General features: G+C 45.3%; 1 long non-coding RNA gene across 2 annotated transcripts in view; it reads left to right on the top strand.

Annotated features, from left to right (window-relative positions):
* LOC135321275 (uncharacterized) overlaps window positions 1-14,669 on the top strand; it is a 32,300-nt gene extending 17,631 nt beyond the window's left edge. For both annotated transcript variants that reach the window (XR_010380854.1, XR_010380853.1), the window contains one exon: window positions 14,059-14,669. This is a non-coding gene — a long non-coding RNA (uncharacterized LOC135321275). The remainder of the gene's footprint in view (window positions 1-14,058) is intronic.
* The last annotated feature ends 710 nt before the right edge of the window (window positions 14,670-15,379 follow it).

The following is a 15,379-nucleotide window of genomic DNA, read 5'->3' as shown; positions in this document are numbered from 1 at the left end:
ATGTATACATATATACTCTCCTTTCTATAAGTTATACAGCTTAGATTTTAGATTTAGATCTTTGGGCCACCCAGAAATCTTTTAAAGGTGGGGATGATGATGAAAGATAGAGATCTTCCCAAAGAAAGACTCAATTTCTCTTGCCAAATGGACATCCAATTATCACATCATCATTTATTGAAAAATATACTTTTCCCTGTTGGCCTACAGTGCAACGTTTATTATGAGATTAATTCCCATAGAGATGAGTCTCAGAGAGATTACCTTTTTTTTTCTTTATACTTGTCTGCATTTTTCAGATTTTCCACACAGAGGATATGTCATTTATACAATTGGGGGAAAAAATAGTTTCTAGAGGATAAAGTAAAAATTTTTTTCATTAAAAAAGAAATTAGAAGTTAAAGATCAATAGCAAAGGACGCTTAGATATCTTCAGACTCCGGAGGAAGACTTCTCTTTGGCTGCTTTTCCTACTCATGTGCCAGTACTCTCATTATCAGTGGCAAATGGCCAAGAACCTTCCTGAGTCTGCAGCGTGGAACAGAGACAGCCTCCTACACAGCCCTGCAAGAAACCTGGGTCCCCAGCTTGGTTCTCTTGTCCTGTTCTCCAGGTTCAAGCTGAGGTTACCTTCCCTGTCCACCAGAGCTTTTCTTTTCTGAGCTTTGCTCTGATCCGGGTCCAGAGTCCATGACACCAGGAGAAAATCAGCCTCTTCGTGACATAGATCATTCTCTCTCAGTACCCAGATTCTACTGACCTTTTAATAATCTATCGGCATCTCTCGTCTCCCTCCCCTCTTCCTCCAGCTTCTGCTTCTCACACCGATAGTCCAGGCACTCCTGTTCTCTGTCTAGTGATGTTTGAGCTCCTGAGAGGGAATCTAGACGGGCAGTAGTAGTAAATGAAGGTCTGGAGTCAGGCTACCTGGGCTTAAATCCCAGTCCTGCTATTTATGAGCTGTGGACCCTTGGAGAAGTTACTTTACCACTAAATCTCTTAATAGAGAGTTTCCTAGTCTGTAAAATGATGATCGTTGTTAGGATAAAATGAATTATTCTGTATAAATTTCTTATAGTGCTTGGCACATGGCACATAGTACATCCTCAATAAATATGAGCTATATTCATGGTTATTATCTGATGCGTATATGAAAAAAACCCATTCACCCACTGTCATGAAAGAGATATCATATTTTGGTATAGGTAGTAACACAGTATTCACTCCTTGAAAAAGTCTGTAGCAAGCAGTTATAATAAGAATAAAACATGGTCATCTATAATAATTGCTTCACATCATCATGGTGACTCCTCTCCTCCGTTTCCCCTCAAGCCAAAATCCTTTAAAGTCTCCTTCGGAAGTGGGGAAGAGGGCAGAGCTGTGCAGAAATTGGAGGGAGGTCATTGTGTTTGACATCTGGGTCAGTAAGGTGCACAATGACACAACATTCTGGAAAGTAGAAGCTTAAGTGGCAGAGAGGTCCTCAGGAATTCACAGAAATCTGAGGGAGAGTGATGAATTTCCACAATCTGGTGAGGGTGGGGATAGGATTCTAGCCTCTTGCACCCAGATCTAAGGGGCAGAAACACCCCATCTGAGTTACTCAAGAGGTAGAGCTGAGAATGCACTGCTGACGCCACCCCCCCTACCCTGCACCCCCAGTTTTTGGCTGCCGAAGAAGGTGCCGGTGAACCTTCAGTTCCTCTCCGCCCGGCTGTGCTCTTTCTTGGCAACATTCCTTATGGATAGGCCATATGGGCAGCTTTGGATCCTGTATTTGCTTTGGCTTCGCGGTTCGCCACTTGTTTCCTGTTAACATTCCTCCACCCTCACCCTAGAATATGGGTCTCTCTCTCAGAGCCACCTGCTTCTCTTCTCTGCTCCCGTAGCCTTGCGCTCTGATTTCTCCATCAGCTACTTGGCTCTTGTCTGGGACTCAAACTTAACTTCTGTTCAAATATTTTCCATCTGAACCTCTTGTTTGGAGCAGATTGTTTTTCACTGTCGTGGGCCTTTACTGGGATGGAAGAGGGTGATCAGGGTGATGCTTGAAAAGTCAAGTTTATATATCCAAATGTCTTTAAGTGAGACCAAATAAAGCCCTTCTTCCCATGGGTTTCTGTCCAAAAAGCCTCAGGCTCAGTGCAGAGGCAATTATGGCCAAGGAGGCCAGTGCTGAGTCTGAGGCCAAAAACCAGCCTAGGAATGGACTGAGGCTCGTAGCTGGCACTCATGTCTTTAGAGTCTCTCACATTTACCCTCCCAGGTCTTCTCAACCTAGGTCGTTGGCCTAACACAAGTGCCAGGCCAAGCCATAGTCCGGTGCCCACTTGTGTGCTAAACTGCCACACCCCCACGTGGCCTGACGTGTCCCAGCTACTCACAAACCACTCGAGTGTCCATCTCCTCCAGCGGAGTTCAGATAAGGGCTTTCAGCTTGGCTACCTCCACCTGATTCCCCCATCGTCCCCAGAGGAACACATTTACTTACTTAAGGAGCCTCTCCTCTCTCTTTTTTAAAATTAAAGTATAGTCAGTTACAATGTGTCAATTTCTGGTGTACAGCACAGTGTCTCAGTCATGCATATATACACATGTATTTGTTTTCATATTCTTTTTCATTAGAGGTTATTACAAGATATAGAACATAGTTCCCTGTGCTATACAGAATAAACTTGTTTTTATTTATTCTTATATATAGTGGTTAACCTTTGCAAATCTCAGACTCCCAAATTTATCCCTTCCCAGCACCTTTCCCCAGTAACCATAAGATTGTTTACTATGCCTGCAAGTCTGTTTCTGTTTTGTGGATGAGTTCATTAATGTCCTCTTTTTTCTTTTTCTTTTTCTTTTTTTTAGATTCCACTTATGAGTGATATTATATGGTATTTTTCTTTCTCTTTCTGGCTTACTTCAGTTAGAATGACAATCTCCAGGTCCATCCATGTTGCTGCAAATGGCATGATTTTATTCTTTTTATGGCTGAGTAGTATTCCATTGTATAAATATACCACAACTTCTTGATGCAATCATCTGTTGATGGACATTTAGGTTGCTTTCATGTCTTGGCTGTTGTAAATAGTGCTGCTATGAGCATAGGGGTGCATGTATCTTTTTGAATTAGAGTTCCCTCCAGATATATACCCAGGAGTAGGATTGCTGGATCATATGGTAAGTCTGTTTTTAGTGTTTTGAGGAACTGCCGTACTGTTTTCCATAATGGCTGCACCAAACTACATTCCCACCAGCAGTGTAGGAGGGTTTTCTTCACGTCTTCTCCAGCATGTACTGTTTGTGGACTTTTTAATGATGGTCATTCTGATTGGTGTGAGGTGATGCTTCATTGTTGTTTTGATTTGCATTTCTCTGATAATTAGTGATATTGAGCAGTTTTTCATGTGCCTATTGGCCATTTGTACATCTTCATTGGAGAATTGCTTATTTAGTTCTTCTGTCCATTTTTGGATTGGGTTGTTTGTTTTTGTGTTATTAAATTGTATGAGCTGTTTTTATATTCTGGAAATTAAGCCTTTGTCAGCCTCACCTTTTGCAAGTATTTTCTCCCATTCTGTAGATTGTCATTTTGTTTTGCTTATGGTTTCCTTTGCTGTGCAAAGCTTATAAGTTTAATTAGGTCCCATTTGTTTATTTTCTAATTTCTATAGCCTGGGTAGACTGCCTAGGAGAAAATTGCTAAGATTTATGTCAGAGAATGTTTTGCCTATGTTTTCTTCTAAGAGGTTTATAGTGTCTTGTCTTATATTTAAGTCTTTAAGCCATTTTGAGTGTATTTTTGTGTATGCTGTGAGGGAGTGTTCTAACATCATTGTTTTACATGCCTCTGTCCAGTTTTCCCAACATCACTTGCTGAAGAGACTGTCTTTACTCCCTTGTATATTCTTACCTCCTTTGTGAAAGATTAATTGACCAAAAGTTTGTGGGTTTATTTCTGGGCTCTCTATTCTGTTCCATTGATCCATATGTCTGTTTTTGTGCCAATACCAACCCCCGCCCCAAGCTGTTTTGATTACTGTAGCTCTGTAGTATTGTCTGAAGTCTGGGAGGGCATTCCTCCAGCTTCATTCTTTTCCTTCATATTGCTTTGGCAATTCTGGGTCTCTTGTGATTCCATATAAATTTTAGGATTATTTATTCTAGTTCTGTGAAAAATGTCCTGGATAATTTGATAGGGATCACATTAAATCTGTAGATTGCCTTGGGTAGTATAAGGAACCTCTTCTCTTGATTTTGACTTGGATGGATGTCCTAACCAAGAACACATTAGCGAGACGGAGCTGTGCTGTGCTGTGAATCAGGCGTGAGTTTAAATCCCAGTGGTACCATCTATAAGTTGTGTGGCCTTGAACAAATCCCATCATATCACTCTACCTGTTTCCTTATTTGTGAAATGGAGCTAATAATGCAAAGGGGTGTGAGAATCTAAAAAGATAACCCACAAATAGTAAGGTGGGTGATTCCCTGAAAAACAAGCTAGTCCTACTAAGATAGGAAATAGGGTTGATGTCACATATGGAGAGGTGGTCCCTTCTTCAATATTTCAGGGGTAAGGTCCATAGCTTAATAGAAAGTATGACGGGTGACTGAGTTGGGAGAAGTATCTGTGTGTGAACTCAGAAAGCTATGTATAAAAATCAGAGCTGTGCCCTGGCACTTGGTGTTTGATGTCTAAGGGTTCCTGAGTTGAGGTGACATGGACATAGGACAGTGGAGCACAGCAGGTGCATGATCGAACATCCACAGTGCTTTTGGACTTGTTCCCATTACTGGAAATGCCTGTTTAAAGGGATCTGGCCCCTGGCATGAGCAGAGGCTACCTGAGATGCCAGGTTGTTGATTTCTTTGAGGGGATTTTGTACAGTCTCAACAGTGACTGCTAGCAGTGGCAAACACAGCCCAAAAGAATGAGGTTCCTTGGCAGATTAGGCAAGATTTGGGTTTAATGCCTTAAGGCAATACTAATCTGGACTGACCCTTTGGACAGAAGAAGTCTTCCAGGGGCCTTGGCTCTCTTGCATAGATGTAACATGGATGCAGAGGCATTTCATGTTCGTGTTTGAGAGAATGTGACCTCATTTCATGTCCCAAGCTGGCAAACCAGTCACATTTGTAAAGTGGTTAGCATGCTGCCTGGCCCACTTTAAGGACACCATAAATGATGCTCATTATTATTAAACACACGTGCCGTGGCGGCCAGAGGGCAGGGCAGTGCTCCTTGGCAGCCGGAGCTCCCTAAGGGGAGGGCGGCGGCGCAGGAGCTGGGAGAAAAGAGTGGAGTCGATTAGCGGCTGACACATACCCAGTCACTCCAAGGGATCTCCCGTCCCAGCACAGAAGTCCGACCCAACTTGCTTGACCTCCAGAGGCTCCGTGGTTCCAGCCAGAGATCTGAGCCGAGACACCCTTCCTCTTAGCTGGCTGTGGTTGGGAGACAGGGGGTGGACCACAGCTTGCCCGGACTGGAGGGCCTTGAGCACTAGCTCATCTCCCCCAGCACTCTCTGGGGGCTGAAAGGCTGTGAGAAAGGAAGGAGAGAGGGTGTGGGGCACCTTGCGTTGTCAGGAAGGCCTCCCCTCCCTTGGAACATGCAGCAGCCAGATCATGGGCTCATCGGGTTGTTTATCATCCTCAGTCTCGGAGAGAACATGCCCACATGACAGCGCTTTGCAAGTTGGGAAGTGCGTTCCAAGTGTGTAAGACCTCAGCCTGGGATGCAGCTGTGGGAACTTTTCAAACCTTGGAGCACAGGATCCTGTGTCAGTTCTCTCAGAAGGGGAGTGACATCATTGAAGTCACATTGGGGTGGAGGTACCACTTTAGCCACTGCAGTCTGCAAGCCTTGGGACCTGTAGCCTTGCTGGGACCCCTTCTGTAACGTCTAAAGAAACCAGAAGAATGCAGAGTGACTTGAACTGGGCCATGCCAGGTGTCGAGTCTCACAGAACCTGAGAGCTGGGAGCACAGGGGGTGGGCTCGGAGAAGGGAGACGGGGGAGCAGGTGGATGAGGGAAGTCACCCGGGGCAGCCTTCAGGAAGTTCCTGTATCATTTCCTTTCATAGACGGACCCAGCTGAAGCACAGACAGGCTCACCTGCTGACTCAGATCCACCAAGAACCCTACCACCTCCTCTTGCTACACTAGGTCGCCTACTTCCTTTTGTGCTGGTGGCCTTTCATAGGCTTAAAACAGTTTTACTCCCTAAATACAATTTTTTTCCAGCCACCAAAGCAGGACCACCTTCTGCAATCACTAATTTCACATACACGCGATGAGCGGTTGTTTTCATCTCTCCCATTTCCCCACGGGGTCCTGCCTTCCACAGCCACCAAGGCATCCACCACCTTAAGCTGTCTCTCATCCCGGAAACTTAGGGACCCCAGCCACATTGGCTTCACCTTTCTTTTCTCTTTATACAAGATCTTTTACTTTTAGTCTTCCATAACCTCTTCCATAATCCAGTCTCCCCAGTGTTCTTGTATAGGGGACCAGGTAAAGGTGAAAAAAACAGAGACAAGGAGAGAAGTGATTCTCCCTAGGTCACTCAACAGAACAGCAGAGCGAGGGAAATGGCCTCACACCTCACAGGTGCTCTTGAATCCATTCCCTTCCTGCCACTCCCCAAACCATCACCTTGCAAAGGCCTCCTGCCTGGACTCCCGTAGGATTTCATTCTTTCAACAAACGATCGAGACAGAAGCCCTTGCCTTCATGCCTAAGGTGCCCAATGAGATAGGTGGGCATCGTTAGCCAAGTGGTTGCAGATGAGCAGTGAAAAAAGGGGAGTCAGAGGCTTCCTGATTTGTTCCACCACCTCTGCCTTCCCGCTTTGCAGACAGTCCTGTGCACTCCTGCTAGATTAACATTCCTAATATCCCCAAAGCAACCCAGTGTATTCCAAATTACTCTAGACAAGCATTCTAGCCCCTCTGTGCTCACAGCCTCATGGCCCTGCTTCCCTTACACACTGTCCCTGCCAGCTGGCACTGCTGCCCGCTCCGTCCTTGCCCAGTGCAGTGCCCTTACGCAGGATATTCTGTCCATGCGGAAGTCCAGCTGGGCTGCCACATCTCCAAGAAGCTTTCACCAACACCTCTGATGGCGGTGACCTTTCACCACCTTTACTACATACTCCCTTACTCGTTTTCAGGACTTCTTTTGTGGAAAAGATGTATGTTACCAGATTTCAGGAATTTACAACTTCTTTTAGGTAATGACAAGGCCCATAGTGGAAGATCAAAATGGAAGACCTTGGATTATCCACCTCTTGGCACACTTTTTGAAAGCCTTTTTCCACGAAACATTCATAATTCATCTTTTCTGAACCATTGCCAGGTGCTGGGTGCTGAATAGCAAAATATAGCATGTAAAACATGGTGCCTGGCTTCTGCGAGTTTACATTTTGAGAAGTCCCTGGGAGGGCTACAGTCTGCATCAGCTGAAAAGCGCTTACTAAGCCCTGTTTTCCCCAAAGAGCTGCCATCCCCTGGGAGCTTAGCCTGTGATTACATATCCCTGCATGTGATACACCTCATAAATATATCTCATAACATGACTGTGAGCATCATTATCTTCCCTACCTTGCATGTTCACTCTGGTTCTTCTCAGCCAGAAATGTCTTCCTCATCCCCACTTGTCAGCACCCTACTCAGGTTCCCTTCTTTCAGATTCAACTCTGTGATCTCCCACTCCTTTGAACTCCTTTCAGGAACTTGTAATTTAGCACCACATAATTTAGCTCTTCCTCATATGGCTCAGCAGTGTGTCGTTTGGTGGCTTTGGAGTTTGCAGCAGGGAGAGCTAGCTGACCGCCAGAGAAATTTGCTCCCCTTCCATTAGGTCAAGCTGTTTCTGGGACACACCTACCCAGGCACTCCGTTTCCCAACCCTTTTGCATCTTACGGGAGCTATGAAACCAAGTATGGTTAATGAAATAAAAGTGATTTATTTTGGTTTGGGGCGGGGGTTATTACAGTACGTCATGTCCATCATTGCTCGCTCTTCCTCTTTGTTGACAATTTTGGGTACCAGAGGTTGGAAATAGCAGGGCTTCAGGATGGATGGGCTTGGAGTCCTGAGTCACTACTTGGAGAAAACCTTCCAGGAAAGCTCAGCCAACCAGGAACATCTTCAGGCTTTGGGCAAGAAATAAACTTTTATTAGGTTAAACCGCTGAGATTTTCGCTAATCAAAACACACAAAAAGTGTGCCAAGAGGTGCCTAGAAACATCTAGGGCTGAAGCCTACCTCTGCTGCTTGGTAGCTGTGTGATGCTGGGAAGATTACTTACTCTTCCTGGGCCTTAGATTCTCCATTGATAAGGGGGGAGCAATAGCACCAGACTGTGCAGGACGGTTGTGAGGCATAAATATTTCTGAAATACTTGGGACATTGTAGGAACCAAACATTTTCTGTAAGTTTGTGTTTATGTGTGTGCACATGCTCCCATGCAGTGGCTTCATGTATGTTAATCTTGCCCCTAGATCGTAAACCCCCTGAGCAGTGGTTCAGTGACGTAGACCCCTTCTGTGCTTGCCATAAAGCCTAGCACAGTGCAAAGTCCATAGAAGGTCTCAGTAAATATTTACTCAGAGGCAAAGACCATCCTGGTTTAAAACACAGGCAAAGCTGTCTTCCTGGGCTACCTCTCTGATGATCTCCCCCCAGGCCACCCACCACCCACCCCATCACACAGCTCCCTTTATTCTCTTCCATCTATGACCCTCTCCCACCAGTCCCATTCCCTTGGCTTCCCACCAACCCACAACCTTTAAAGTACGTTTTTGTGTAAACCTTTTCTCAGTATGTGAGTAAATGGGTGTATCTACTTGGATAAAGTATTTTTGTGGTTTGTGACCAGTGCAGCAGGAGCCAGACTGGGAAGGGAGGGGCCGATTATTGAGCTCTTTGGAAATAGATAGCGAGGAAACCACGCTGGAGGTGACCTTGTTTCATATTTTTATAAATGAGCTGTAGACATGAGTTTTATGATGAAATCTCTAAGTTGGAAGATGTTGCTAAACACTTCTGCCCAGGATAAAATATCGAGTTAATGAAGATCAGCCGTCTCATCAGATTGGTATGTTGAGACCTTGGGAATTGTGTCAATGTGTTTTTAAAAGGAGGACACATATTTAAAGGATAAGAGCAATGAAGAAATGATAGATTATCCGCAATCATTTTAAGCCAACACAGTTTAGCTTATCTTAAAAAAAAATCAAACTCTGTCCCCTACTACTGAAGAGGCAGCTGGAACTTCTTTTAAGTCTCACGATGTTTGACATGGTTTTTACATGTGAATGTATTTTCTAACCTCTTCTGACAAAAGCTGTATAGGAAAATGCGAGTAACACCAGACTATTCTGATAATAGTAGTTAGAGAATAAGATAGAGAATAAATGCCCAACCGGTGGGAAGGAAACTTTTTTCATGAGGCCCCATTGAAGAAATTTTTTTTTTTTTTAATGTTTGGACTCCATTTAAAAAAAAAAAAAGAATATCCACGTGCACATGTGCACATAGACACCCCATCAGGAAATGTAACATCTACAACTGTAGTAAAGCATTTTAAAAAATTATTTCTCTGAAACAGGAATTTCCCCTCGGGAGAGCTTAGATTTCGGAAACAACATATACAGTTAGAACACGTCCCAGTATCTTCTTGAAAATTTGGGCTTTTGAATCACATTTTTGTGTGGGATGAGCACTGGTGGTGTGGAGTGGAGGCAGGCTGGGAGGCGTAACTGATGAATTTGAAAGTGAAGTGCTTGTGAATCAGCCTCAGACCAGGAACAATAAGCAAAGAGGCAATCCACCAGGATGTCAGAACCGGAAGAGTGGTCTGCAGGCTGCCCCGAGGGCCAGGACCGCAGCCAGACTACGAGGCCCCCTGCCTGAGTGCACCAAAACATTCAGTAACCAAGATAGGGAATATTTTAAAAATTCAAACTGCAAACTGTCACCAGCAAAGCCCATTAACAATTCCCGGAAAATAAAAACAGAGTCTGGGTGATAAAATAATAATGCTATAATTTAGAGACCCATTGATGGGCCAACTTTCCCTATCTCCCAGTGGGTACTGGGCCCAGGCTAGATTACACAGGAAGATTAAATGTTTTCAGGTCAAGGGATGACACCTGAAAAACTTCCAGTTCTGCAGGATGTACCCTAATGGGCTATCCCTGAACAAGAGGGACACTGGAAGGGAGCACCCCTCAGACCCTGAAGGGGTCGGAAATGGTAGATCCTGGCCACTACCCTCCAAGGCAGATGGTCCAAATAGACGAAGAATGATGGGGCCAAGGGGCTCCTGAGCTGGCACTGCAACTGACCCGTGAGGAACCCCAGCTGACATTGGACATATGGGGAAAGCCTGTCCAATTCTTAGATGACACCAGTATTATTCACTCTGAACACCAGATCAGGCAAACTTGGTCACAAGACTTGTAAAATTATGGAGGTATCAGGGAAGGCCCAAGAACGGGCATTCGTAGAATCATTAGAATGCAAATTGGACGAATGCACTCTTACCCATTCCTTCCTGTATGTTGTCAAATGTCCTATATCTCTGCTTGGAAGGGATGTCTTACACAGATTGGGAGCTACTATCCACCTAATGGGAGACAAACTGGAGATTGTCATTCCCCTAAACAGAGGACACAAGATGATAATGTTAATGGCTGATAAACCTCTCCAGACAGAGCAAGTTGACCTCTCTGGAGTAAATCCCAAGGTCTGGGCCCAGGAACAGGCGGGATGAGCTGCAGGAGCCAGTCCTGTGAAGCCTGGACCCATATGACCCAGTGGAAAACAGTATCCTTTCCATCGGGAAGCCCTGTTGGGCACTGCCCCTGTTACACAGGCCTAATTGACCAGGGCCTCATTAGACCATTCCAGTCAGCCTGTGATACTCCCATTCTCCTTGTGAAGAAACCCAGTGGGGTACTAGGTGGTGCAGGACCTCAGGGCAGTCATTGAAGCCACTCAGGATATACATCCAGTAGCCCCTGATCCCTATACCCTGTGGGCCACTCCACCATCCACCGGAACCTGGTATTCTGTATTAGATGTTAAAGATGTCTTTTTCTGTATTCCATTAGCCCCAGAGTCACAAGAAATTTTTGGTTTTGAGTGGCAGGACCCAAACACACAACAAAAACAGTACCGATAGACAGTCCTACCCCGAGGGTTCAAAAAATTTCCCCACCATCTTTGGGGAAACTTTCGCTAAAAACCTAAAAGATGTACATCTGGAGGAGGGAACCCTCCTCTAGTATGCAGACGATATTCTGATTGGCAGACCTACTAAGGAGTCCTCTGACAAAGATACTGTAACCACCCTGAACCACCTAGATGATAAAGGATATAATGTGTCCAAGAAAAAGACTCAAATATCACAAACTAGGGTGACCTACCTTGGCTTCATTCTCACAGAAGGTCAGAGAGGCCTACCCCAGGAGAGGAAAGAAGCCCTTTGCAGACAGCTTAGTGGCTTCCTAGGGATGGCTAGGTTTTTGCCACATCTGGATACCTTTATATTCTTGAGAGAAGGGGAATTGTCTTTGGGGTATTTGCTCAAGAACTGGGACCCCTTATTCAGATGGTGACTTATTTCCCTTAACATTCAGGTCAAACTGCTAAGGGATTTCCTTCTTGCCTACGGGCAGTAGCAGCTGCTACAGCCTGCTAAAGAAGGCTGGAAAGTTAACCTTTGGTCAGCCAGTCACTATGTGGACTCCACACCAGGCTTTAGTAAGTTCCAAGGGCACAGAACGGCTATTCCCTGAGTAGGTCAACTCAAGTTCAGGCTATGCTTTTAAACCCCCCAGTGGCCACCATAAAAAGCTGTCACACACTAACTCCTGCAGCCCCGCCACCCACAGAAACAGGGCTCCAGGAGCATGACTGTATAGAAACCATGGACACGACCTATTTCTGCCGCCCTGACCTAGGGAGTCAGCCTCTCCCAAACGCTGAAGAGGAATGGCTCACAGTAGCAGTTTTATGAGAGGGAAAAAGGTTGGTGGGACGTGCAGTGGCCTCCTAAACACAAGTCATAGAGGCCTGAAACCTAACCCCAGGGACTTCTGCCCAAAAGGCAGGGCTGATGTCCCTCACCAGAGCCTTAGCCCTTGAGACAGGGGAGGTCCTAAATGTTCACAGACTCCCGGGATGCTTGTGTTCTCACACACGCACACGGGGGTATTTGGAAAGAAAAGGGTATGCTTCCTGCAGACATAAGCAGATGAAACCTGGCTTACATAGTGAAACTCCTAGAAGCAGTGTAGCTTATGAAAAAAGTGACAATGATTCACCGTAGGGGTCACGAAAAAGGGAATGCAGAGGTCGTAAAGGGAAACAACAAAGCAGACACAGCTGCCCAAATGGTGACCCCAGAACCAGTAATTTGGCGACCAGCTCTCATACGTAAGAGACCAGATCCATCCAGTTATTCCCCAGCCTATAAAGAGGAAGAATTAGACAAAGCCAGAAATGGGTGGCTCGCTAATGACCATGGGCAGGCCTTCTTTCCCCAGACTGCAGCTTGTCAAGCCATCACGGAGGCTCGTCAAGGAACTCACTAGGGGTAAGTCCTATATAATTGGTCAGTTGAGGTCAAGGTAACACCTGGCGTGAAAAGTATAATCAGTCGGATAGTGGAGATCTGACCTATCTGCACAGTGAACAGCTCCAACACTGGGCCCCACAGAGGCCCCCAGATAAGGCCCATTCATATCAGAGGGAAGACTGGCAAATTGGTTTCACTGTCATGCCAAGAGCACCAGGCAGCTTCAGGTACCTCTTGGTGCCAGTGGACACATTTTCAGGGTGGACAGAGTGTTCCCCACTAGAACTGAAAAAGTAGCAAAAGTGCCTGAAGTATTATGAAAAGAGATAATTCCCAGATCTGGGGCTCCCAGGATCCCTACAAAGTGATAATGGCCAGCATTCATGTCTCTAGTGACAGAAGGGATAACAAGTACCTGGGCACAAAATGGACCTTGCACTCAGCCTGGAGACCCCCAATCATCCAGGAAAGCAGAGAGATCCAATCAGACCTTACACAAACCTTAACCAAACTATACCAGGAAAACTCAGGAAAATTAGGTCAAGGTACTCCCAACTCCCTGCCCTGCATGCAGTTAGCTTCAAGAGGTAAGTTTAAGTTAAGTGCACTTGAACTTATGTATGGTGGACCCATTCCCCAAGACTGAGAGAAGGGACACTTAGGCCCTTTGAAATGGAACAACTCAAGTATACCTTCCATGTAGGAGAAACCATGAAAGCCCTCACTGCTTATGGTAACCAGGTGCTGCCTGCACCCACTGACCTGGCTCTCCACCCCTTCTAGCCAGGAGACTTGAATATACCTAAAAATCTGGAAAACTGGCAGCCCTGCAAGATCAGTTCTCTCTTAAGGGGAACAGACCCTACTTAGTGATTCTAGCCACCCATTCTGCTCTAGTGCAATGAATTCCCTAGACTACTCATGTGAACCTCTCTGACCTTAAGCTTCTCTTCCAAAAAACAACAAAAGTATGACCAGGGATATTTAGGCTACAGTAGTGAGCCTTGACGTCAGGGAACACTTTTGCCTATAAGCAAAAGACCTAGTAACCTTCATTTTTAGGAAAAATTTGACATGTGGCCATTATTCTCTTGCTAATATTTGGATCATGAATCCTAAGTTGTCTGGTGTCCTTTGTCTCCAAAACGTTAGAATTTATAAAACTCCAAATGGTGATCACTCAGGGATGCAAACAGTCAGGGCTGAGTCCTGGTGACAAACACATCTAAAGGCAGCTGAGAAGTTCTGCTCCTCCACCCATGGTTATGGCCACACTCCAAGTCAGCAGGAACTAGTTACAGAAGATGGACCTTCATCCCTCAGTGCCCTCCAAGAATGAAGAGCAGGACAAGACAGAGGAGGGATTTGTCACCAGCAAAGCCCATTAATAGTTCCTGGGAAATAGGATCTGGGTAATAAGATAAAATCTCATCTTTCTTTCTTTTGTGCTTAGTCTGGTTTCACTTGCTCATAGGGTACAGTATGCAGAGACCTTCCTCGCCGCACTTCAGACCAGAGTTCCTAGCGTGAACCGGCTGTGCCCACCACCTGAGCTGGGCGGGCTGCCTGCGGAAGAGCTGCACGTGACACCGCACTCCAAGATGGCGGCGACGGGCAGCCGGCAGATGGGCTGCACCTGCGTCGAGGTGGGGAGTTCTCGCGAGAACTCTGCCCTCCGCGCTGACGAGAACCCTATAAAGCAGCCGTCCATTTGGCTTTGCGGGGCATTTCGGGAGAGCGAGGAGGTCAGAGCGAGAGCTTGTGCCGCTCGGTTCTCTGACCAAAGAACGAAGTTTTCCTTTGCTTCCAGACTGAACTCGGTCTCATTCCGTTCACGTAAGTGAAACGGGGTAGAAGGACTCTTGACTGGGACTGACTCGGGAGGGATGGTAACACAACTGTAAACTGCGCTGGCTACCTGTTTTTGTAAATAAGGTTTTATTGGAGCAGTATTGGCGTCATGTGCGTGTTGGATAGAAATGCAGAATCTCAGGCCCCACTCCAGAACTTTAATGCATCATTTGCATTTTAACAAGATCATCTGAATGTGTGTTCATTAAAATCTGAACTGCTCTAGTGATTTCAGGGAAGGCTAAACTGACACGTGGCTGCTCCAGGCAGGCTAATAATTTGGTGCCTTTAACTAAATATTGTTTAAATATTATTTACTTAGTAGAGACAAATTGATTTTTCTAATTAAAATGGATCTCTTCATAGTCAACGTAGGAAATTTATTACATGCACTGAATGTAGCATAACATTTAAACTTATTTGGAATGATTTTTTGCTTCACATCTTTTCTGTCGTCTACAGTTGGATAGTCCTTCACACATGAAGAACATGGGAATATAATTGAGCATTCTTATTCAAAATATATATTTAAGGTTCCTTTTTCTGACTCTCAAATTAGTAACATCCCACTTTGCTGTAGTTCTTGTTTTGTTTGTGGTTTTCCAAACCAGAAAACTTCTTGGGAGGCATGTTAAAGGTTCAAGTTTTAAGTAACAGAATGCATCACCCATTCCTGGTAAGTGGCTTCATGTCATTTCAGTATTTCAGGGTTGAGTGGTGTGAGGCTGGAGGCAGGTCAGCAGGCTTGGTGGTGTCCTGGCCCCATATTTCACCATGTGACTTGCAAACTCTTAGCAGCAACTAATCGTTTCTTGAAAAGAAAGAGTTTCCATTTCCACTCCAGATAACTGTCTGCTTCAAAAGAACTAATTTGTATTTTCCAGTTTTGTGAAGACGGTTATGAGGACACTTGAGCTAACTGGACCATATTTCTGATATTTTTA

Source organism: Camelus dromedarius, chromosome 5, assembly GCF_036321535.1.
Source record: "Camelus dromedarius isolate mCamDro1 chromosome 5, mCamDro1.pat, whole genome shotgun sequence".
Taxonomy (NCBI): Eukaryota; Metazoa; Chordata; class Mammalia; order Artiodactyla; family Camelidae; genus Camelus; species Camelus dromedarius.
Note: the sequence above shows the minus strand (reverse complement) of the source record. Positions and strands in the feature narration are given on the sequence as shown.